A 26,778-nucleotide genomic window follows, 5' to 3' on the forward strand; every position below is an offset into this window, starting at 1 on the left:
GATGGATCATCAGGAGATGCAAGCTACACCCCAGCCTCCTTTGTGTCATTGTCTTGAGAGAGGTGCAAATAGCTTAGCTGTCAAACTGACCCAGACAGGGAATCCACAAACAGGCAGAGTCACTGAATGGTTTAAGTAAGAAAATGCCTCCTTTCTAAAAGTGGCATTTTCAAACACACAATTTAAAAACAACCCTTCCCAAAAGATGTATTTTTAAATTGTGAGTTTAGGGACCTTAAACTCCATATTTCTATCTGCTTTCTAAGGGAATCTGCACTTTAATAATATTTAAAGGCAGCTCCCATGTTAACCTATGAGAGAGATAGGCCTTGCACAGTGAAAACCGAATTTGGCAGAATTTCACGGTTAGGACATGTAACACACATGAGTCATGTCCTACCTTTAACATACACTGCACCCTGCTCATGGGGCTACCTAGGGCCTACTTCAGGGGTGCCTTACATGTAGTAAAAGGGAAGGCTTGGCCCTGGCAAGTGGGTACACTTGCCAAGTTGAATTGGCAGTTTAAAACTGCACACACAGACACTGCAGAGGCAGGTCTGAGCCATGTTAACAGGGCTACTGATGTGGGTGGCACAATCAGTGTTGCAGGTCCACTAGTAGCATTTGATTTACAGGCCCTGGGTACCTCTAGTGCACTTTACTAGGGACTTAGACCAGCAAATCAAATATGCCAAGTATGGATAAACCAATCAACAGTAGTACAAATTGTATAGGGAGCACTTGCACTTTAGCACTGATTAGCAGTAGTAAAGTGCGCAAAGACGTTAAACTACCACAAACATAGTCCAGTACACCATAAAAACAGGAGGTCAGAAGGCAAAAAGACAGGGGAGACACGCTAAAAAGCTGCCAGGTCTAACAGCTTCCTTCACAACTTCTGTAACCAGGACGGAGAAAAAAGGCAAAATTACATCTTCCCCATGTGGGAGCTTGCGAACAAATTCAGGTGGACAATCTTTTTCTGCCAATAGCATATCACAGTTTAATGTTTCCCAAAAGATTTGTTCAATGGTGTTCTCTATGTCCCCCTCAATTGGATATTTAATTCATAAACCCTGTTGGATGGGGAGATGCACCTGTCCACTGTCTCAACTACCAGAAAGTTGTTAGTTGCTATCACATCCAGATGATCTATAGGATTCTGCTGACATATCGTGACCTCTGCAGCGCTATCTAGCAGAGTCACTGCCCACGTTGTATTCTTCAACAATGTGTTCAGCGTGGCTGGCATCTTGATTGAAATTACAGCCACCTTTTTAAATTCGGCTTTTGTTGAGGAGTTTTGTCCTCTTTTTTAACATAAGCTTCTCAGGAACTTTGTAAGTCCTTCATCGGCTTTGCGTTTCTGATCGTCCCACTCTCTCACTCCATTTATCAAGTGTGTCCTGAAAGGAACAAAAGGGACGTGTACCAGTATATTGGTATCTATCAGGAGTTTTTAAAGTTTCTCTAGTTTGGAGATTATGGCCCTCATCATGACATGGGCGGTAAGTGATAAAGTGGCGTAAATATCACCAAAAGGCCAGCAGTAATTACCGTCAACTTATGACCATGGCGGTAAAAACTCCCATAGACAGCCAATGTACCACACCATTCACTGGGGCGTTAACATCACACACGCCAGCGGTCGCCATCAACAGCCAGGCGAAAGACAAAGTACCGCCAACCATATTATGACACAGGAAACCACCAGAATTTCTGGGGCGGTGCCAATGGCATCAAAAGCCTGACAGTAATAGAACACAGAAAACGAAAGACTCACCAACAAGTACCCAGAGGACTCTGCCGCCACCATGCAACCGGACCTTCAAGTCTTCCCAGTGCTCATCTACGCCATGCTCTACTTGGAACACCAATGCCGTCGAAGACAACGACAGTGAGTACAGCCGCCTAGCACACAAGGGAGGGAGGGAGAAAAAGGGGAGTGACACACACATGCACAACACACACCTCACACACACACACACCATACACACAACCAGCTGCAGACGTAAACCAATCACACACTGCACAATAAAACAAGGACCAGATTTCGTAAGTACTGAAAATGTATTAGCAAGGGAAAAGCCACCACATGAACCTGATATATACAATTGTCCACAGAGAGCCAATGCCCAGTCCAAAGTACAAAGGGCCCACATGGTCACAGGGCACAGTCCAAGACCCAACTTGTCTCCTGACATTAACTGCACAGAACTCTGTAGGGGCATCATTTTGCAAGTGGGCAGGCACCTCAGGGAGATGGGGGGTCTGGGGCACCTCAGCCGAATTCGGGAACTTGCCCACTGGTTCTGGAGGGGGCTCCATGCCCATTTCTCTGTGCTGGGGAGTGCAAATCCACAGTCTCTCAGGTGGGTGACTTTTCCACTGGTTCTGGAGGGGGCTCCTTGTACAGCAGTCCCCAGGAGGGTAGCCTACATGCCCTCTGCTGGAGGTGAGGGCTGCACTGTCTCATCTGGAGGTGAGGGCTGCACTATGTCAGCAGGTGAAGGTACCTGCTGGGGAGCCTCTGCTGGAGGTGATGGCTGCACTGTCTCAGCGGGTGAAGGTGCAGCGTCTGGAGGAGGAGTGAGCTGCACCCCCTCAGCTGGAGGTGAAGTCTCTGTGACCACTGGTGGTGGTGGTGGTGTCATCCTGCCAGCCTCTGCTGGAGTCGAGGGCTTCTTCCTATTCATGGCAGACGTCAAGGGCTTCTTCAGCTTCATGGCAGGAGGTGCGGGCTCCACCCCCTTCATAGCAGGAGTCGAGGGCTTCTTCCCCTTCATGGCAGTGGCTGTGGGATCCGACTAGGACCTACCTCCACTGTCCGCGTGGACTGTTTTGCAATGGTGCTGGGTTGGGTCGTTGGCACCCTGCTCTTAAGGGCAGGATGGAAGGAGGAAGGGGAGGTAAGAGGTCAAGTTGTGCAAGGAAAAGCTTTTTAGGGACATTGGGGTGGGAAGATGGAGGCGGGATAGGAGTGGAGGTTGAGGGAGTGGTTGTTGGAGGAGTACGGCTGCTGGACTTGGGTGCAGGTGCATGGGGAGTGTGCTGATTTGAGGTGGATGGGTGTTGGGTGTCTGAGTGCTTGCGTTTGTGACTTTTAGGAGGAGAGGGGACAGACAGGGTTGGAGAGGACACAGGGGACACGTGCATGGATGTTGTGGAGGTGTCTGCTGGTGAGGTGTGTGTGTGTGCTGCTTTGTGTGGTGATGCTGGTGGTGGATGTTGAAGCAGTGCATGCAGGTGTGAGTGTGGACATGACTGTGTAGGAGGTGGAGGAGGGGGAGACAATAGAGGCAGTGGATGTGGTTGAGTCTGCACCCATCTGGTGTTTGTGTGAGTGCTTGTGTGTTGAAGTGTAGTGCCAGTGTTTGACTGTGCTACGCGTGTGTGTTGTCTTGTGTGCATGCTCGTCTGTATGTGTGCATGGGATGGGTTGGGATTGAGGAGAATGGGATTGGGAAGTGGTAGTGGGAGGAGGGACGGTAGCGACAGGGACAATGGCTGCCATCAGAGAGGAGGCCAGAGCCTGAATTGATTTTTGTTGGGCTGCCAGTCCAATGTGGATACCCTCCAAGAATGCATTGCATTGCTGCATCTGGGATGCCAGCCCCTGCATGGCATTCACAATGGTTGACTTCCCTACAGAGATGGATCTCAGGAGGTCAATAGCCTCCTCACTCAGGCAGCAGGGCTCATTGGGGCAGGGCCTGAGTTGCCTGGGGCAAAGGAGATGCCCACCCTCCTGGGTGAGCGGGCACGGGCAACTCGCTGAGGGGCTACTGGGAGGGCGGTGCTGGTACGGGGGTGGCGGCTGTACCTGCAGCAGGGGTGGTCAGAAAGGTGTCCGCCACCACCATGGAGCTTCCATCGGAGGAGGTATCTGAGTCTGTGTTGTCACCTCCTGTCTCTGCGCAGTGCTCCCCTTGCTGTCCATCCCACTGGTTCCCTCGGCGTCAGTGGACTCTGCCTCCTGGGTCTGTGGGATGCAGCTCCCTCTGTCGCCGGTGCCCCTGCTCCTCCGCCAGATGATGCTAATGCACACATGGACAGCATGACAGAAGATAAAGGGAAAGAGAGAGAAAGAGAACACTGAGACAATTACTGCACCAACACCACAGTTGGCATACATAGCATCGTCACACACAGGGATCAGGATTGAGCACTATGCATTGCACTGCCGTTGATTTGGGTAGATGCCACAGAAAGATGAGGGCCAAACACCGCCAACTGCACACCTTCTGGGACCCACTAAGCCCTGTCGGACATGGAATGCAAACTAGCTAGGTTATCTTGTTTTCCCTTTCAACCATTACCTTGGAGCTGGATCACGCTGCAATTGCTGGCCTGGCATTAAGGGGCATCCACTAACTGACACCCACCACCCGGATCCCAAGCCACCTATAAATTATTGTTGTAACTGTAGGAGGCTGGCCTGGCTTGTAGTGGGTACCAGAGGTACTTTCACCTTGTGCCAGGTCCAGTTATCCCTTATTAGTGTAGAAGAGGTGTTTCTAGCAGCTTAGGCTGATAGAAGGTAGCTATGGCAAAGCAGCTTAGGCTGAAATAGGAGACATGTAAAGCTCCTACTATACCACTTATATCATATGCACAATAACATACGAAAACACAATACCCAGAGTTACTAAAAATAAGGGTACTTTATTTTTATGACAATATGCCAAAAGTATCTTAGTGAGTACCCTCAGTAAGAAGGTAAGTTATATACACAAGTTATATGTACACAAACCAAAATTAGGGAAGTAATAGCAAGAAAAGTAATGCAAACAGTGTAGAATTACAATAGGTTGCAATAGGAGCACATAGGTATAGGGGCAACACAAACCATATACTCCAAAAGTGGAATGCGAAGCACGAATGGACCCCAGACCTATGTGAGCTTGTAGAGGATCACTGGGACTGTAAGAAAACAGTGGGGGTTAGAAAAATACCCCACCCCAAGATCCCGAAAAGTAGGAGTAAAGTGCACCTACTACCCCCAGAGAGCACAGAAGTCGTGATAGGGGGATTCTGCAGGAAGAACACACACCAGCAGTGCACTGACAATGGATTTCCGGACCTGAGTACCTGTAAGACAAGGGGACCAAGTTCAATAGTCGCGACAGTGTCGAGGGGGGGCAGGAGCCCAGGAAACCCCAGCTGAAGGTGCAAGGAAGCTGCCACGGGTTGGAATAAGCTTGGAGTTCTGCAAGAAAGAAGAGGACTAGGAACTTCTCCTTTGGAAGACGGATGTTCCACGTCGCGATGAAGCTTGCAGAGGTGTTCCCACGCAGAAAGACCGCAAACAAGCCTTCCTAGCTGCAAGGGTTGCGGTAGAGATTTTTGGGTGCTGCTGAGGACCAGGAAGGACCAGGATGTCGTCTTTTGGAGGAGGAGACAGAGGGCGCGTTCAGCAACTCAGAGAGCCCTCACAGAAGCAGGCAGCACCTGCAGAAGTACCCCAACAGGCACTTAGCAGGGGGAAGATTCCATCGACCCATAGGAGATTTCTTCTGAGCTTCTGGTGCAGGGTGAAGGCAGGCTAACCCCAGAGCATGCACCACCTAGAAACAGTCGAGAAAGCCATCAGGATTAGGCGCTACAATGTTGCTGGTAGTCATCGTGTTACTTTGTTGCGGTTTTGCAGGCGTCCTGGAGCAGTCAGCAGTTGATCCTTTGGTAGAAGGTGAAGAGGGAGATGCAGAGGAACTCTGGTGAGCTCTTGCATTCGTTATCTGAAGAATTCCCCACAGCAGAGACCCTAAATAGCCAGAAAAGGAGGTTTGGCTACCAAGGAAGGAGGATTGGCTACCAAGAGAGGTAAGAGCCTATCAGAAGGAGCCTCTAACATCACCTGCTGGCACTGGCCACTCAGAGCAGTCCAGTGTGCCCCCAACACCTCTGTTTCCAAGATGGCAGAGGTCTGGGACACACTGGAGGAGCTCTGGGCACCTCCCCTGGGAGGTACTGGTCAGGGGAGTGGTCACTCCCCTTTCCTTTGTCCAGTTTCGCACCAGAGCAGGGCTGGGGGATCCCTGAACCGGTGTAGACTGGCCTATGCAGAGATGGGCACCATCTGTGCCCATCAAAGCATTTCCAGAGGCTGGGGGAGGCTACTCCTCCCCAGTCCTTCACACCTATTTCCAAAGGGAGAGGGTGTAACACCCTCTCTCAGAGGAAATCCTTTGTTCTGCCTTCCTGGGCCAGGGCTGCCTGGACCCCAGGAGGGCAGAAACCTGTCTGAGGGGTTGGCAGCAGCAGCAGCTGCAGTGGAGACCCCAGAAAGGCAGTTTGGCAGTACCCGGGTTCTGTGCAAGAGACCCAGGGATCATGGAATTGTCACCCCAATACCAAAATGGTATTGGGGTGACAATGCCATGATCTTAGACATGTTAAATGGCCATGTTCGGAGTTACCATTGTGACGCTATACATAGGTAGTGACCTAGGTATAGTGCACACGTGTAATGGTGTCCCCGCACTCACAAAGTCTGGGGAATTTGCCCTGAACGATGTGGGGGCACCTTGGCTAGTGCCAGGGTGCCCACACAGTAAGTAACTTTGCACCCAACCTTCACCAGGTGAAGGTTAGACATATCGGTGACTTATAAGTTACTTATGTGCAGTGGTAAATGGCTGTGAAATAACGTGGACGTTATTTCACTCAGGCTGAAGTGGCAGGCCTGTGTAAGAATTGTCAGAGCTCCCTATGGGTGGCAAAAGAAATGCTGCAGCCCATAGGGATCTCCTGGAACCCCAATACCCTGGGTACCTCAGTACCATATACAAGGGAATTATATGGGTGTACCAGTATGCCAATGTGAATTAGTAAATTTAGTCACTAGCCTGTTAGTGACAAATTTGGAAAGCAGAGAGAGCATAACCACTGAGGTTCTGGTTAGCAGAGCCTCAGTGAGACAGTTAGGCACCACACAGGGAACACATATACGCCACAAACTTATGAGCACTGGGGTCCTGGCTAGCAGGATCCCAGTGACACATAACAAACACACTGACAACATAGGGTTTTCACCATGAGCACTGTGCCCTGGCTAGCAGGATCCCAGTGAGACAGTGAAAACACCCTGACATATACTCACAAACAGGCCAAAAGTGGGGGTCACAAGGCTAGAAAGAGGCTACCTTCCTACAGTAACGGCCACTGTACTCACCTCCTAGTAGCTGCTGTGATGCCCTCAAGCGCCCATCTAGCTCTGGGTAGGCCACCGCCAGTATGTGGGCCATTGGGGGGCTCAGGTTCCGATGGACACCCCTTCCTCATTGGGAGGCCATCCTCAGCTGGGCCTCTGCGGTCTTCCATGCCCAGCATCTCAGGTCCTCCCACTGTTTCAGACAGCGGTTGTTCTGCCTGCCATAGACCCCCAGCGTCCGCCCTTCCTTGGCGGTGGCACGCCATAATCCCTTCTTCTGATGGGCACTGACCTGCAGAGGCGATGCACATGGGAGGACTGCATTACACATTCAATCCAGCCGTCACACATATGGCCCACCAATCCTGTTTCCTTCAACATTGGCACACACATCAGCCGACGCACACCATGTACACCACCAGATGACATCACCCCCTCATGACACAATGCTTGCACACACATCTCCATGCATCCTTCACACATGCATTGTGCCCAAGGTGTATTCACCTGTTGGTTTGGAGGCCCGTGCAGCAGTCCCTACTGGGGTAGGACCCCATCCACCAATTGCTCCAACTCCTCCAAAGTGAAGGCAGGGGCCCTTTCCCTGGTCACACCGGCCATGGTAGGTTCCATACACAGGTCACAGCAGCACTTGCAGTGTAGTTTTTCTCCTGTTGAAGGTCAGGAAACAAGTGAGGAATCAGATAGAAAATGGCGGTCACGTCCGCAGCGGTGTACACCACCAGCGCAGATCCCCATTGGCCACTGTACTCCATAGAGCCCCGTATTATCCAATGAGGAATTGCATGGCGGTGTAAGACCGCCTTCCTCCACGACGCCCAACGTCGGCGGAGTTACCTCACTTTCACCTGTCCCTACATACAGGATAGGCGGTTGCCATGTCATGGTGATGGACAACCATCAGATTAACGCTTACTGCGTCACTGCCTAGATTTGCACATACCTTGTCATTCCCCCTGTCCCATCACGTAAATGCAATATGTACATTGAGGTTGTGGTTTCATTGTTCAAATTGTAACAGCCTACTCACTCTTGTGTCCCTTAGATACCTACTGCTGTGGATGAATGGGAGGAGAAGGAAAACCTGCGTGTACAGACCCCTTGTGGACCTGACTACACTGGAGGACAGCCACATTATGCTGACTTATAGAATGCACAGGGCACAATCACAGAGCTACGTGCCCAATTGAAGCCTGACCTGATATCAGCTATAAGTCATCCCACTGGGATCCCTCCTCTTGTGCAAGTGCTCTCAGTGCTCCATTTCCTGGCAACTGGTTCTTTCCAAGTGACAGTGGGCTTGGCAGCTGGAATGTCACAGCCAGTGTTTTCTATTGTGCTGGCAAGGGTCTTGTCTGTCCTGGTGAAAAACATGTGCAGCTACATTGCTTTCCCCCAGGTGGAAGATTTGGCCACTGTAAAGGCAGAATTCTATGCAATGGGCCATATCCCCAATATAATTGATGCGATTGACTGTACACATATTCCGTTAGTCCCTCCCGCCAAAATGAACAGGTGTTCAGGAATCATAAGAGTTTTCACTCATTGAATGCGCAAATGGTATACCTGGCAGACCAGTACATCTGCCACGTCACTGCCAAGTATCCTGGGTCAGTGCATTACGCTTTCGTCCTGAGAAATAGCAGCATCCCAAATGTGATGGTCCAACTACAGAGGCACAGGGTGTGGCTAATAGGTGATTCAGATGCCCCACCCACTGTATGTCACTGTATGCCTTCAAGTGTTATCCCCATAGCACTGTGTAAGGCTCAATGTTGTCCCTCAATACCTGCAGGTGACTGTGGCTACCCAGACCTAGCGTGAGAATAATCGAGCGGACTTTCGGCCTCCTGAAGGCCAGGTTGAGGTGCCTCCATGTGACAGGTGGCACCCTGTGCTACTCACCCAGAAAGGTCTGCCAGAAAGTAGTGGCATGCTGCATGTTGCACAACCTGGCCCTCAGATGACATGTGCCTTTTCTTCAGGAGGAGGGGACTGGAGATGACCCTGTGGCAGCAGTGGACCCCGAGGACAGTGAAGATGAGGAGGCAGAGGATGAGGACGAGGACAACAGAACATCAGCTATACGACAATACTTTTAATGACAAACAGGTGAGACAGTGGAACTGACCATTACTCTGACTATTGATTTATCTGTGTGCCTGTGGCATGATGGCATTCACTTCCTTTGCATCTCAACTTCCCATTTTCCAGATGTTGGTGATATGACATCATTGTCCTGATGTGATCACTACAGACAGTTTCAGGTCATTATTTGTTAGCTATCACTGTATTCAGATAATTTGCACTCAATGTGACTGTTCCCACAAATGCACATTTAAAACACATAAAACAGTGTTACTCAAAATTGTGTTCAAGGGTGTTTATTGTAGTGCTATAAAATTGAGGGTAAAGTGCAATGGAATGGGGTGATGGTGGAGGAAAGTCCAGGGTATTATTCCAGTCTGTTTGTAGCACAGGTCCAGTGTCCAAGGGGCCACAGGAAAGGGAGCAATGGCAGTTCAAAGTGGACAAGGTGACAGGATGGGACACAAGGGGGACAATCGGGAGAGTCTAATTTCCTGGCGGTGGTCTTGGTCTTGGCAAGTGTCTCTGGCTTCTGCCTGGTTCACCAGGGAATGTTTACCGGATAGTTCACCTTTTGCAGGGGGAGGGGTGATGGTGGCCTGTGGGTCTTGTGGCAGGGCCTCCTGCCCACTAGATGCAGGGGAAGTGGTGGGCTGGTCAATAGACTGGCTAGTGGTAGGGGCCCGCTGCTGTGCAGTCCATTCCCTCATGATTTTGACCATGTCTGCCAGCACCCATGCTATGGAGATCATGATGGTGTTGAGGGCCTGCAAGTCCTCCCTGATCTCCTGATGGTGTTCCTCCTGCAGCACTTGTTCTCCTGCATGTTGTTCAGGATCTGGCCCATCGTGTCCTGGGATTTTTGGTAGGCCCCCAGGACATTGGTGAGTGCCTCCTGGAGAGTTGGTTCCCTGGGCACACGGCGGTCATCCCAGTGTCCCCATTGCCGTGTGCCCATTGCCGTGTGCCCATGTCCCCTGAACGGTGTGCCCACTGCCTCTGACCCCAGGTCCCTGAATGTCCTGGGTATGAGGTGTGGACTGGGGTCCCTGTACCGGTGGGCACACTGCTGATTGACGTGTCCTAGGGACAGAGGTGTGGGTACGCTGGGGGAGTGCTGTGGTGTGGTGTTGGTAACTGATTGGAGGACTGTGAGTGCGGTGTGGTGACCGACTGACCAGTGGTCCCTGACGGGCCAGGTTGTTGATCCAGATCCTGGAGTCCAGAGTTACTGTCATCACTGGGGGCATCTTCTGTTGGAGGACTGGATACTCTTGGCACCTCCTCTTCACTGAGATTGGCTGGGGCACCTGTGGGGATGTAAGTGATGTATTATGCTTCATGCCTGTGACATGTTGTACATCCCTATCTTCCCCTCTGTGGTTGCTTTTGCCCTGCTACCTTTGATTGTGTATGGTGATATATTGTGGGATGGTTAGTTCCCCGATGCTGTGCAGGCTTTGGTGATGAGTGTCCATGCAGGGCTGGGAGGGATGTCCATGCATTGGTATGGCATACAGGGCTTGGCATTGTGGTTAGTCATATGTGTAGGTGCAGTGTGTGGGATGGAGCAGAGTGATGCGAGTGAGGGCGAAGGGGTGTGATGGCATGCAGATATGGGGGGTGATAAGTGGTAAATGTTGACTTACCAGTGTCCAGTCCTCCTGCTACTCCAGCGAGTCCCTCAGGATGGAGTAGTGCCAAAACTTGCTCCTCCCATTCTGTGAGCTGTGGGGGAAGAGGTCGGGGTCCACTGTCAGTTCTTTCTATGGCAAGCTGGTGCCCTGCTGCCATGGAACGTACCTTCCCCCGTAGGTCGTTCCAACTCTTCCTGATGTTGTCCCTTGTTTTTGGATGCTATCCCATGGAATTCACCCTCTCCATGATTCTCTGCTATAGCTCCTTCTTCCTTGCAATGGATATCTGCTGTACCTGTGCTCCAAACACCTGTGGCTCTACACTGACTATTTCCTCCACCTCACCTGTGAAACGGGGTGCCTTTGTGGGGCCATGAGTGTTGTATGGTGTGTGTAAGTGTGTGGGTGTGCATAGTGGAGTGTGTGAGGGATGTATGGGTGTGTGTGTATTTGTTGCAGTGGCCTTGATGTCTGTCTGCTGGCAATGATTTGTATTCGTAAAGGGTTGTGGGTAATGTGGGCGTGTGTTTTATAATAGTGTGAGTGGATGGGTGTGGTGTGTGTATAGGTGTCAGGTGTGTGTTGTTTTAATTGGCCAATGTTGTTTAGTTTAGCATTTGGGTGTCCATTCTGAGCGCAGCGGCGTGTACCACCAATGGTTTACCGCCGTTGAATGTCTGCTGTTGTGATTTGTTAGTCATGATGTGCTGGCCGTTGTTCTGTTGGATAACGGTATGGGTAGTGGTACTGACAGTTTACCACTGATCTTTGGGCAGGCGGATTTGTGTATGTGGCTGTATTCTGTTGGTTTAGTGTGGGTGTGTCATAATATGCCGAACGGATATTCACCACCGCAGCGGTATGTTGGCAGCCGTCAGCGTGGCGGTAAACGGTTTTTACCGTCAATGTCGAAATCACCACCTATATCTTCTTTCGGAGTTCTACGTTGTTGAGATTCTCCTCTTTGATTTCTTCTGTCTTTGTTTTGTTTTTGTTTCTCTTAGCATTTTTTAGAACCCTCTTGTGCTGTTTAGTACCTTTCTTAGGGGTGGTACTCTGAATTTGTGGTTTAGTTGGTCTGACCCCCAGAATTTCTCGTCCTATACTAGTATAGGTTTCGGAGATAATCTTTTGCCAGCTTGCGCTCCTGTTCCTGTTGAGGAATCTCCAGGAGCTGTTGGCGAATGTCCAGCGCTGCCGCTTCCCCTTTAATGTTGCTTAAAATAACTGAGAACACTGTGTAACAATTGTGCACCAGTTTCATCCTCAAGTCCAAGACTGGGGCTGCCCTGAGTTCATTTTGAATTTGTTTTAACACTTCAGGTAAATTGGCAAGTGTCGGGGTACCATGTGTGGTAGTCTAAATTGCGGCAAAGACTGTACCTCAATTGTTACCGTCCTCTATTGAGGGAACCATACCAAATGGCAAGCCCATTGTGAGAATTCTGTTTGATTTGGGGTCCCATCTGGGAAAACACTGCTTCCAGCTGATTTGTTTTTCGAGCAATCCAGAACAGAATCTTCTCCCGCAACGTGGGTGCTTTCCCATTATTGAGTGGACTGTTTGAGGATTCATTCCTGTAACGGACAGTTGCTGAACAGCTGGAGCAACCTTCACATTATGAATTGTATTACAATTTTTGGATTGTATATATTTCTAATAGCTTATTGAAAAGTGTGCGGAATTCAGCTACTGATATAGCCTACACATTGGGATGTGGTGTGTACGTGCCAAGTGTGGGCCGCTTCAGTCCATCATTACTCAAAGGACCTAATCTCACTGTAATACATGTGGAATGGCGCCATTGCACAAGTTTTGATGTTCTTGAGAAGAGAGAAGTATTTCTAAGTATTAATAAGCTCAGTACTGTTGTAGTACATTGGCTATTGTGTATGTGTGAAACGTGTATTTGCATCTGTTTCAGGGAAGGTGACCCAAGAGTAAAATATTTCTGTTTTATATGCGTTTTGGGCTTCTACAATGAACGTAACTTCCCCCTCTTCTTCTGTTAAGTCATTAGCTAAAAGAAACTGCGTGAGAGGATGTCGGCAGTTTTCCCAAATACTCATTACGTTTACCATATTAAAAAATAGGTATCAGACTTGGGAACACCAGTGGTGGAAAATCCTTTTAAGGTTCAAGCTTGAGCAACCTACAGCCTAGATAGGTATTCCCTATTCAGCTGAGGAGGATTGTCCCTAAGGCCAGGGACGTCTCTCTATAATGGTACTTAGGGTACCTTCAGTGTGTGTGAAACAGAGTTATTGCATCCTGCATGAAAAGGTTCATGCACCTTTTCACTACAGGTCACTGTAAGTCACCCCTGTGGTACGCCCTCCTAGTCCAGAGGGCAGGGTGAAAGTACCTCTGTGAGAGGGCACCCCTGCACAACCTCCAGCTCTATTTTCCTGGACTTCACGAGTGAGGGGACACCATTTTATGCGTGTACTGGATATAGATCACTAACTATGTCCAGCTACATAATGGTAACCCCGAACATAGGGTGGGTAGTGTCTGCTGCCCCCACCGGGCACTTCTGTGACTCCTGGACTTAGTCCCCTTCTTACACAGGTCTTCCGCTTCAGGAATCCACCGCTGGTTTCTTGCAGTCTTGGCTAGGTGTTGTATTATGTTCATTTTCGTTCTTTTGGGTGGTTGGGGGGAAATCCAGTAACTTACTCCTTTCTTCCTGGTCCCTAGGGGTCACTGTGGTACTTACCTTTAGAGTTTCCTAGTTCCTCCAGCTCCCTTCAACACATTCCACTTACCTAGGTGAGGGTCCTGCAATTGCATTCCATGTTTTTAGTATATGGTTTGGGCTCCGTCTAGGGTCACTATTGCTTATTGCTATTGCACTGTTTTCTACTGCTTTGTATGCCTATTTCTGATAACTAGTGCACATATCAAGTGTGTTACTTACCTCCTATTGGAGGGTTGCCTCTTTAGCAGAACAGAAGGCAATGACTGCAAAAGCCCCTGAGAAGTCTGCTGGTTGACCTTCCCCTTCACATAACTCTCACAGGTTTGAACGTATTGTCTCATCTTGTCTGGCCACCAAAAATGTCTCTTGATTAGCTGCAAAGTCTTTTGGATTTCCTTGTCTCCAGCCAATGGGTTGTCATGAAGAGTCTGTAGGGCCAACTCTTTCAGTTTCCTTTTGGGTAGATATAAGGCTTTCTTGAAGTACACAAGTTAATTTCTTATTTCCCTTTCAGGATCCTCTTCGTCCCATCTTTTCATGGCTTCTGACGATAGAGACTCTTGTACCTCTCGTTCGAATTTTGAATATTCAATAGCACATGCACATCTTTCACCTGGGATGATTTGTGAGGTTTCTGACATCTGTGTTGATTTTGAAGCTTAGTCTCTAAAGAGCATCTGCATTTCCGTTGGATGAACCAGGACGATAGGTAAACCCAAAATTGAAATCTGCAAAATCTAAAAACCATCTTAATTCTCTGGGGGGTCAGGATTTTGGAGGATTACAAATACTGTAAATTTTTGTGACCTGTGCACACAGTCACTACATGCTGGGCCCTCAACAAATAGTGCTCCCACTACTTGTTGTGAAAGGTGTCTTTCACAGCTAGGAGCTCTTTATCCTTAATGGAATAGATGATTAAAGGGGGTGTCTGTTTTCTAGAGTGAAATGCCATCGGTTCAAGTTAACCTGTGGTCTTGTGCTGTTGAGATTAAATTACTCTGATGGATAGTTCTGAAGCTTTGGTTTCTTCATAAAAGATGCTTCCGAGTTGGGATGCAACAAAATTGGAGCTGTAGTGAAAACTGCCTTGAGGAAGTTAAAGGCCTCTTCTGCTTCTGGGGTCCAAGAAAAATGCACTCCTTTCTGCAGCATTCGGGTTAGAGGAACAACATTTTGGCAGAAACCATTAATGAAGCGCTAATAAAAATTTGCAACCCCAATTAAGCTTTTGCACTTCCATCACTGACTTTGAAGATGGCCATTCACAAATGACTTTGACTTTGGAAGAACCCATGGAGACTTCTTTTGGAGAAAGAATGAATCCTAAGAATTCCACCCCTTCCATATTGAAGGCACACTTCTCCAGCTTTACATACAGCTAATGTTCTTGCAACCTTTGAAGGATGGCCTTAATGTGTTCTGCGTATTCTTTTTGTTCTCTGAGAAGATAAAAATATCATTAATGTTGACCACAGCCACTCTATCTAGGAACTCTCTCAAAACATCATTTGCAAAATGTTGAAAGTCTGTCTTCCACTCGTCTCCTTCAACGATCCTCATTAAGGGATCTGCTCTGTGAAGATCTAGTTTGGTGTACATTTTAGCTCCTTTAACTTGGTCCAACAAGACTAATATCAATGGCAGAGGGTACCTATTCCTGATTGTAACTTGATTCAAAGCTCTGTAATCAAAACAGGTTCTGAGGTTCCTGTTCTTTTAGTGAACAAAAATAGTGAACAAAAATAATTAATAAGAAACAGGTGATTGGGAAGCTCAATTGAACCCATTAGCCAAGTATTTAGCCAAGTATTCCTTGAGATATTGGTTTTCGGTCCAATCACAGTCAATGTGTAAACTCTACTGCAGGGCAAATGTGCCCCGGGTTCAAGATCAATCTTACAATTTTATGTGGTGGGAGTTTATCTGCTTCTTTTTCATTAAACACAGTCACAAACTCGTGGTACCCATTAGGAATCTCACAAGTGGCCACTAAACTTATAGTTTGAGATGATTGAGCTAAGGTACTTTGGGACTGATGTCTCCTCGTCTAGATTCTTTTAAAGCAATTTTCTTGACAATAACTTGAGTACATCATTATAGTTGTTTTCTTCCAATCAACAGTTGGGTTGTGTTTGGTGACCCAAAGCAACCCCCAAAATTAGCTGGAGCTTGTGAGGCATAAATTTGACTAAATTGTATCCCTTCAAAATGACCGTTAAATCCAGTGTGTTCAATTGGCTCCATCTTATGTGTAAGGGGGCCAGAGGATAGATCAGTGCCATCTACCACATGGACGATCTCATAAACCTCCTTCTTAACAGCACAAATAACTATTTCCTTGGCATATTTGACATCACAGAAACCTCCAGTTGCCCTGAATCAATCATTACCGGAACACCTTAGATCTTCTTTTGATTGAATCTTGCAGTTAGAGACACTGTGAGATATGGAACTGCTGTCTGTGTAGAATGTTAGATAATTGCTGAGAAACTAGAGTTGTCCTTTGTTTGCTTACTCACATCAGAGCAACTCCTTTTACTGATGGGGGTTTCTCTTTTAGCAGTTGGTTCACCTTTGTTTTTTTTAGATGTTCCTTCACAAAAATGCCATGCATTTCCACAGTACGTACAACGGTTGCTCAACCTTCATTTTCACTTCTCTTCCTTGGACAATGGCCCTCAAATGCTTCCTGTTAGCATTGGATCTTTGCCCTGGTTAAGGTCTACTGACTTGCTAACTTCTGACCTAACCCTTTAAAAACATTGAGGGACATTTTGGAAATTCTTCTTTCTTTCTGTTTTGCTTTCATTTAGTCTTTGGTCCATCTGAAACCAAATCAATGAGTCCTAAGAATTCTGTGGATTGGTTGGGTATCTGCACTAAAGTGTCTTAGAGTTCGTCCTTCAAACCTCTATAGAATATCGCCACTCTTTCGGATTCTGGCCAATTGGTTTCCACTGCTGATTTGTTTATTTAGGCCAAATAAAAAATTAAGGCCCTCATTACAACCTTGGCGGGCGGCAGCCAAGGTTGGACTGCCGGGCGGCTGCCAATGCAGCCGCACTCCCGCCGCGGTCATTTTTATATCCCCGCTGGGCTGGTGGACGGAAACCTGGTTTCCGCCTGCCGGCCCAGCGGGGAACACGGCCGCAACACAGCAGCCGGCTCCAAATGGAGCCGGCGGTGTTGCGGGTGTGCGACGGGTGCAGTTGCATAGCAGACAGTGAAAAGCTGCATGGTCCGTGTCAGGGGACCCCTAAACTGCCCATGCCAGTGGCATGGGCAGTGCAGGGGCCCCCAGGGGCCCCGCGACTCCCCGTACCCCCAGCCTTTTCCTGGCAGTTTGAAGGCTGGCGGTAGGGGGACTCATAATCCCCTGGGCAGAGCTGCAAGCAGCGCTGCCCTGGCGGATTAAAGCCGCCGGGACTGAAGCAGCAGTCGTAATACCATGGGAAGCACCGCCAGCCTGTTGGCGGTGCTTCCGTCGAAAAAGCCCTGGCGGTCTTTGACCGCCAGGGTTGTAATGACCCCCTAAGTCTTTGTTTCCGTGTTTCAGGTCTAATAGTTCATTGTCTGAGGCATAATTCACTGCTCTTCTGTCGACGATTCATAAGAAATCTGTCTTAAATTTCTCAAAGTCATATTTAATGGGATCATTAGGAGTTACCATAGTCATTGACGAAGCGGCCGCATCACCAGTCAGATAAGACAAAATGAACACCACTCTAGATTGGTTCTCTGCAGAAAATTACAGGCCAACACATAGAAATGTAAAGGACATTGTGTCAGGAATATCTGTGGTTTGTGGGGATCCCTACCAAAATGCTCTAGGGGGGCTAACGGAACTATTGGAAAGACTGCATGAATGATCTGAGTGGATAGTTCTGAAGTGGAAGGGATAGGAACCCCTGTCTGTAGGAAAGTACTCTCTTTCTTGGCATGGTTACCCCCATTTTCTGCCTGATGTCAGTGTGCTTGATTGTGTTCACTGGGATCCTGCTAACTAGGACCCCAGTGATTATCCTCTCTCTCCTATAAATTTGGTAACACCGTATTTGACCCCCAGTTGGCACACTGGTGCCCTGGTATAAGTCCCTAGTATATGGTAACTAGGTATCCAGGGCATTGGGGTTCCAGGGGATCCCTATGGGCTGCTGTATATATTTTGCCACCCATAGGGATCCCAGACAAAGGCTTCTACAGGACTGCCATTGCAGCCTGCGTGAAAAGGTGCAAGCACCCATTCACTGCCATTTACACTGCACTAGGGCACTTATAAGTCACCTCTATATCACGTCCTCCAGCCTTGAGGGCAGAATGCAAAGTACCTGTGTGTGAGGGCACCCCTGCACTAGCAGAGGTGCCCCCACGACCTTCAGGACCATTTTCCCGGACTTCGTGAGTGCGTGGATGCCATTTTATGCGTGTACTAGACCCTCCAGGAACTCTACAAACTGTAACAAAGAAGCAAGACACCTTCTGCAACATTGTATCATCAGCTCCTGCCAGCAACTGCTTCCCAGTCGTGAATCCTCTGCGCACAGCCCGTCTTCAGCCTGCACCAGAAGAGCGAAGGAATCTCCCTTGGGGTGAAGGAGTCACTCCCCTGCTTCAGCAGGCACCGACTGTAATGATGACCAGCTGCATGGATCCCCTCTCCTGCTGAGCTACATGAATCCTGCATCACAGGTGGTGGACTGAAGTGGTTCCGCTGGTCCTGACGTCCTACTGTCTAAATTTGGTAAAGGTAAGAGCTTGAGTCCCCACGCAAGACAGTGCTCCTGTGCACCGCATGTTTTGCAGCTGCCAAGGTTTGTTGGCATCCTTCCACAAAGTTCTTTGTGCATCTTGCAGCTCCGACCCCGAGCACTCTTACCCTGTGACGCACAGCTTCCTAAGTGGGAGCCTTTGTTGTAGTGCTGCGTGGGCCTGTTTTGCACCTACTTTGTCCCCATGCTGTGGGACTCCTGTGCACGCTGCCTGGCCTTCTGTGGGCTCTCTGAGTTGCTGAGAGCCCCCTCTGACTCCTCCTCCTAGGTAGAGTCCACCTGGTTCTTACTGGTTCCAGGCAGCACAATTTTCCGCTAACCGCAAGCTTTGCATGTGCCAAGGCTTGTTGGTAAACTCCAGTGACGCAAACCAGACTGCAATCCTCCATCCGGCGTGGGACATCACTTGCACCAACCAGGAACCTGACTCTGTCTTCTTGTGTGCAAACCTGACTGTTCTTCTTCACTGGTGGTTCTTCTTTTCACCCTTCATCTGGGCTAGCAGGGGCTCCTGTTCTCCGTGGGCTCTTCTGTGCTACTTGGAGGAATCCACTGTTGGTGTCTTGCAGTCTCTTCTGTGTCTTGCATAATTCTTCTTTTAGTTTCTGTGTATGTTCTGGGAAAGTTACTGTAATTTACTTAGGCTTTCCTGGGCTCTAGTACTTACCCTTGGGTTTTCTAATACTCCCAGCTCCCCTCTACACACTACATTTGCCTAGGTGGGAGACCGACTTTTGTATTCCACTTTCTTAGTATATGGTTTGTGTTCCCCCTCGGCCCATTTCAACTATAGTGATTTTCACTAATTGCACTGTTTTCTAACTGTTTTTACACCTGTTCCTGCATAATAGTGTATATATTTTGTGTATTACTTATCTTCTAAGGGAGCATAGTCTCTAGAGTATCTTTGGTATTTGTGTCACCAAAAGAAAGTACCTTTATTTTTGTAACACTGGGTATTTTCTTTCATGTGTGTGAGTACTGTGTGACTACAGTGGTATTGCATGAGCTTTGCATGTCTCCTAGATAAGCCATGGCTGCTCATCCACAGCTACCTCTAGAGAGCCTGGCTTCTAGACACTGCTTCCACTACACTAATAAGGGATAAATGGACCTGGTATAAGGTGCAAGTAGCATAGGTACCCACTACAAACGAGGCCAGCCTCCTACACTGTCTTATTCTCTTAAGGAACATTAGAGGGACCTGACAGTAATTCATCTGTTCTCTGGAGCAAATATTGGGACTCCTGATGAGACCTCTTGGCCATTTCTCTTAGACTCTAGTTTTCTTCTATAGTGATATTTAATTGTCTTTGCAAATTTTCTAAAATGACAGCTAACCCCTTTTACTTTAGGCCTTTTGCCATTTTGCTCTGGCTGACGTTGGTAGGCACTTCAATCTGTCAAGCCACTATCCTGGTGCCAATAGGTTGCACTGGAGCAGAATAACTTTTCCCAGTGCCCACCAATGTATACTCCCAAGAACCAGTATAATTCCTATTGGCAGTATTCCCCAAAGGGAAGGGCAATGGGGGAGAAAGAAGAGAGACTGACTTGAAGTTCCTGGCACTGCCCTTCAACATTGTTCACTATTCTTGTTGTGTGAGTTAATCTTTAGGAAGTGTTACTCAAAATGACAAACACCTAAAAGATAACAGTGACTTCTTTCATGACAATACTATAACTGGTTTGGACATACAAAAAAAATAATATATATATATATATATATATATATATATACATATATATATATATATATATATATATATATATATATATATATATATATATATTGTAAACAAAAAATATATATGCTGCACACTCCGTTCAGCTCCACACAGTTTATCAGGTTTATTTGATGCAAAAAAGGAGAAAACAGCGTGTTTCGACTTAACAGTCTTCTTCCTGGTTTTGCAGTCCTTCCTCTATTATCTCTATTTATAGTGGTTAATTCCCAAAATCATTGCAATGCATTATAGTCTAAATAGTTTTTTATGTATAACATAAGATTTATAATATACCTAAAAGATTGTTGAAAACTTTCTTAAAAATTAATGAATTGAAATTGATAGCATAAATATCCAGACAAGGTATATTAGAGGAAGGTATTATTCATCATTAACATTAAATTAATAACCATCACGTATTTCATTTGGAAACTTGGCAAAAAGAATAGATACTCATTATACATATAATAATTATAATTACTTCTAAAGATTCACCACAATGGTTGTAACACAAATTATGTTTTACCAACATTACATACAAAAATATGTCAATTTGTCATTTTACATTTATCTTAAATTGAACTTTTAAATTTCATAAAGGCATCAATAAAGTTCTAATTACAAATATCCAAGACTTAAAGATGAACATAAAGCTCCTCATCATTATTCAGTCCCAAAGGGCTCTTTGTCCTCATTAAAATAGTGTATTTTGATTCAAGTTGTCTGAGTTTTTTTACTCTATCTCCACCTCTCTCATGTTCAGGAATGTGGTCTATTCCATAATATCGTAACATTTTCCAACTATTCACTTCATGTTGTTGGAAATGTTATATATATATAAACTTTCAAGGACTAGCCCCTCTCCTGTTTAGTAGATGTTACACTGTCTTTTGACCTTTCTTTTTCCTCTAGTACAGTTTATGTTGCTAGGCCAATTGTAGACTTCAGAAATTACCATAAGAGTTCCAATCCTTATTAATGTCTTTATGCTGGTAACTTATTTGTCAATCAACGTCAGGAGATAAAATCTTACTTAGTGAACTGCAATTCTTTCATTGGAATGTTTTTAGTCGACTTAGAATTCCACAACCTTGAATTTTCCTCAAAAGGAGCCTCTAGATAAATTACACTCATAAGTGCTTGGACCAGTGTTATGGAGAAATGGAAAAATACAAGGAGAAAACCAGATTCCAGTTAAAATGCTCCACACGAGCTTCACGCAGGCGTTATGAGACCTGGAAGAGAGCTCATAGTCAAGATGAGGAGTAGTACGCTGACCCAACAAAGAGTTGCACAGGCCATGTAGGATTCCCGCAATGTTTAGACTGCTCTGTCTCTTCAGGAGATGGCAAAGAAGAAAACAGGTGAAAGGTATTTGAAATTTCCAATGGGTGTACTTCTTGGCCCCGGGCCATTTTCTGATGCATTTCTTTCAGGACCTCTGAGCAAGTTTATATTCCTGACAGGATCCACAAACTTCCTTCCACTCAGCATTCCTCCAGGTCTCCTGATACAAATAGTACCTCACTTGTGTGGGTAGACCTAGTGCCCATGACAGGAAACTTGCCCAAAACACAACCTGCATGCAGCGCATTTTTCCACCGAAACTGGCCCTTTTATTTAAATGAGGGTAGCTTGACATTTTGGACCCTAGCTCAGCCAACGCCTAAGGAAACTTAGCCAACCTGTACATTGTTAAAAACTAGACACCTTGTTGTATTCAGAGTGGGCTGACTTGTGTGGCTTTCATCACGTTTTTCACCCAGAATCCCTTTTAAACCACAAACGTGGAGCAAAAAGAATTATTTCCTCATATTTCTGTGATGGAAAGTACTGGAATTTGTGGGGAGCCACAAACTTCTTTCCACACGACATTCCCATATGTCTCCTGATAACAATGGTATCTCGCTTGTGTAGGTATGCCTTGTGCTCGCAACAGGAAAACGGCCCAAAATGCAACATGGATGCAGCACATTTTTTCCACCCACAACTGACCCTTTTTCCAATGTGAATAGCTCATGTTTTAAACTAAACACCTAGCGGTATCCAAGCTGGGCTGACTTGTGTGTCTCTCACAACATTTTGTTACCCAAAATCCTTTGCAAGCCTCAAACTTTCACAAAAGCAAACACATTTTCCTCACATTTCTGTGATGCAAAGTTCTGGAGTCTGCAGGGTACCACAAACTTCCTAGGGAGAACATAGCCAACCTGTACATTTTTCAAAACTAGACACCTAGGGGTATGTAGGATAGGCTGACTTGCATGGCTGTCACCATGTTGTTTTACCTAGGATTCCCCTGCAAAGCTCAAACTTTGCCTAAAAAAAACATTTCCTTGCATTTCTGTAAGGACAATTTCTGGAATATGCAGGTAGCCACACATTTCCTATCACTGAGTGTTCCACCAAGGCTCTTGAGTAAAATAGGACCTCACTTGTGTGGGTGGGCCAAGTGTCCGCGACATGTACGGGCCCAAAAGTATTGTGGAGACATCAAAATTATCTCTCACAAAACAACCTGGTTTTGCAAGGGGGGCACCTTCGTTTTTGGTCCCGTGCTCGGCAGCCACCAAAAGAAACCTACTATACCAAGACATTTCTGAAAACTAGACACCCGGGAGAGTCCAGGGTGGTGTGGCTTGTGTTGCTCCCCCAAAGTTTTCTTACGCAGAATGCCCTGCAAACCTCAAATTTAACTAAAGAGCCACATTTTCCATACATTTTTCTGGGTGAAAATTGTGGGATCACTGGTCGGCACAAATTTCCTACCACTCATCGTTCCCCCAGGTCTCTTGATAAAAATTCTACTTGTGTAGGTGGGCCAAGTGCCCACGACAGGAAATGGCCCAAAATTAATTGTGGCTATCATGATAACTATTGTAGGTATACTAATTAGCCCTGGGGTCTGCAACCATGTAGAGATGGCTATCAAACCCAGACATTTCTGAAAAGTAGACACCAAGGGGAATTTAGGGAGGTGTTGCTTGTGTGGACCCCCCAAAGTTTTCCTACCCAGAATACCCTGCAAAACTGAAACGTTGAATAAAAATACTATTTTTTCTTGCATTTCAGTGACGTAAACTACAGCAATATGCAGGGATACACAAACGTCCTACCACCCAGTGTTCCCTCACTTGTCCCGATAAAACACTACCCCACTAGTGTGCCTGGGCAAGTGCCTGAGACAAGAATGGATCACACAAGGGTCTATGGGAGTTCTTGCAGGAGGACTATTGTTGACCCAGGGGTGACCCCCTACAAGTACTCCCACAACCATTCACTCATCCATAGAGCCACTCACACACCCACCCACTCACTCACTCACTCAATCATGCAGGCACTCACTCACTCAATTTCTAAGTTTTTAAAAATTCTGTTTCCTAACTATAACATCCCTGTAACCTTTGTTTTTTTCAGTAAATTTCTAAGGGTTTTTTAATGTTGTTTCCAAACTGTACCGCCCCTGCAACCTTCATTTTTTAAGTGAATTTCTAAGGTTTTAAAAAAAAAATCCTAACTGTAACCTCTAACATATGACAGTGAGTGTGTGAGTGAGTGCATAAGTGTCTCAGTAGGTCTGTGAGTGGGTATGAAAGTGTCTGAGTGGGTCTGTCAGTGGCTGTGGGAGTGTCTAAGTAGGTCTGTCAGTGGCTGCATCAGTCTCTGAGTGGGTCTGTCAGTGCGTGAGTGAATGTCTAAGTGGATCTGTGAGTGCGTGAGTAACTAAGTAGGTCTCTGAAGGGGTACAAAAGTCTCTGAGTGCATCTGCGGGTGAGTGCATGAGTTTCTGAGTGGGTCTGTGAGTGAGTGCATGAGTCTCTGAGTGGGTCTGTGAGTGGGTCTGTGAGTGGGTGCGTGAGCCTTAGTGGGTCTGTGAGGGGGTGCATGAATGTCTGAGAGGGTCTGTGAGTGGGTGTGTGAATGTCTGAGTGGGACTGTGAGTAGATGCTTAAGTGTCTTAATAGGTCTGTGAGTGCGTGCATGAGTGTCTGTGTTTGAATACATGAGTCTCTGAGTGGGTCTGTGAGTAGGTGCATGAGTGTCCAAGTGAGTGTCTCAATGCATCTGTGAGTGGGTGTGTGAGTGTCTGTATGGGTGTGTCAGTAGCTGCGTGAGTGACTTGGCCACACACGAACTGCACCTGACCGTTTCTCCAACAAGAGTCCACAGTTTTGCACAGGATGTCTACCAAACTGAAGTACTTTCTATTGGTTAGTTAGTAAGTGCTACCCCGTTAGGCAAATGTCCAGTGTGTATTCTACAATGGAGCTGCGTCATGGCCCATGAGGAAATGTCTCCAGTGACCTTGTGTGCGTTTGGCAATTCTGTGATAACATGAATCCTTCTATATAGAGGCCAACAAGACTACAAATAAATAAATCTCCACCAAACCTGGGACCTCCCTCTTGGCTATATAACGTGTATGTTTCTTTGCTTCATGGTAATATCATCATCTTTCTTGGCATCAAGAACTTGCCACCAAAATCAGTGAGAAACACACTGGGGTCCCTTTGGAAAGCTATCCATCATCCTGGCAAAAGGCAGGAAGACCTCTGCGTACTACTAAGGTGGATGGGTTGGGGCCAAGTGGGTGGAACTCTAAGGTGAATTGCATATTTGCATACTTGTAGCAATTTAAAGGGAGAACCATGGACTCTACTCTCACCAGGAGAGGACATTAAAGGACCCCCTCGTCACATTCACATACAGATTGCGCTCCACCAGATCAAAGATGCATTCATCTCCATAAAGGATTACAGATCGTTTTTCAAAATAGAATCACAGACTAAGCACACTTGCTTTCCCTTTGCAAAGCCCAGGAACTAGGATAATTTGTCCTTTCCAGAAGTGGAGCTTCAACTGAGGCACCTGTTACGTTTATATTTGTAAGTTCTTCCTGTTGAGATTTTATTTCTGTGAAATGCGCATCATGGCCAGAATGGAAGCTCACCTACCTGTTTATCTAACAAGAGTCCACAGTTTTGCACAAAATCTCTATCCAACTGGAGTACTTTCTACTGGTTAGATACCAAGTGACCCCTCATTGGGTACATGGCCAGTGTCCAGGAGGGGGGTCATGTGGCTGCCCTCAACAGGTCGATCCCAGCCCCCGGGGCTTTATTAAATGCAGGAGGGGAGCCTCGCGGCCTCCTCTCTGGGCTGATCTTGGTCCTGGGGACCCCACCCCTTAGGGACTGGCCTTCTTTAAATGGAGGAGGAGGGCCATGTGGCCCCTTTTCTGCACCATTCCTGGCCCTGGGATCCCATCTCCAGGGCCCCACTCTTCATTAAATGGAGGAGGGGGCCACATGCCCCCATTCCCAGGCCAATTGTGGCCCCAGGGGCCCCATCCCCTGGGGCCTAGCCATCTGTCCTGGGTGCACTTCTAGGGCACCCAGTGTGCAATAGTACTGTAGGGAAGCCTCAAGTCCCAGCTGACTCCCCATCTCCTGAGCAAGCCGGCATTGCTTTTGCAGACAGGGAGCTTCTAAACATGCAGATCTCTGTGTACAAACCAATCATTTTATCATTTTCCCTACCTGAATCTTTGCAGGCAGGGAAAGAGATGAAACCTCTGCTTCCAGCAGGTGAGAGCACTTTGACAGCTCTCGCCCGCTAGAAGCAGACTGCTTGCACTGACTTGGCGGGAGCTGTTAGAGCTCCTGCCAAGTGAGAGCAAACAGCTATGTCCTGGGGTAGGGCACCCCAGGACATAGCAGGAGCTGGCCGTGGGGGTGACTGTCCCCAGGGCTATTATTGGCTTCATGAGAGGGGCTGCATGGCACTTTTTTTTTTAATTGGAGACAAATAACTCATTCTAAGTAAATCAGACATCAAAGCCTTAAAACCTATCTCTTTCCCTCTCACTTTCTTTCTCTCTCTCTGTCTCTTTCTAATCAATTCTCCGACTCATACACCCACTCAGACCCTCACGCACCCACTCACAGACCCACTCAGACACTCATGTAGCCACTCACAGACACACTCAGACCCTCATGCACTCACTCACAGCTCCAGTCAGACTCTCATGCACCCACTCAGACCCACTCAGACAGTTACGCACTCACTCACACACCCACTCAGAATGTCACACACCCACTTACATACCCACTCACCCCCTGATTCACCCGCTCACCGACCTGCGCACATTCTGATGTACCCACTAACACACTGATGTACGCACTCTCACACCTAAAAAGGCACTCTGACAACCACTCTTACCCCCAGATACTGCCTCTCACACCTATTTTCACACCTACAGAGGCCGCAGCTAATTTCCGCTGTGCATGTGCAAAGGGTTGTGCATAACATCGGGTTAGCTGGTTAGAAGGGTTGGCCGCAGGGCCGGGCTGCAGGCCAGCCCTTGCAGACAAACCCTACTGCGCACAGGAGAAAGCAGTGCACGCTGCAAGGTTAGGTGCTTATAGGGTGTGCACAGTGGTGGTTGGATTCACATATAGCAATGAAAATTATTATGAGTTAAAAAAACATATAAATTCACTGAAAAAAACAAAGGTTACTCGGACATTATAGTTAGGTTCTGAATTTACTGGTACAAAACCATAGAAATTCAGCAGTTATAGTTAGAGTTCTTTGAAGTAACTAAAACTCGCCCCCTAAGTAACTATAACTCACGCCTTCGACATGCCCTGTTAATCACTCCACATATCATAT

Source organism: Pleurodeles waltl, chromosome 5, assembly GCF_031143425.1.
Source record: "Pleurodeles waltl isolate 20211129_DDA chromosome 5, aPleWal1.hap1.20221129, whole genome shotgun sequence".
Lineage (NCBI taxonomy): Eukaryota > Metazoa > Chordata > Amphibia > Caudata > Salamandridae > Pleurodeles > Pleurodeles waltl.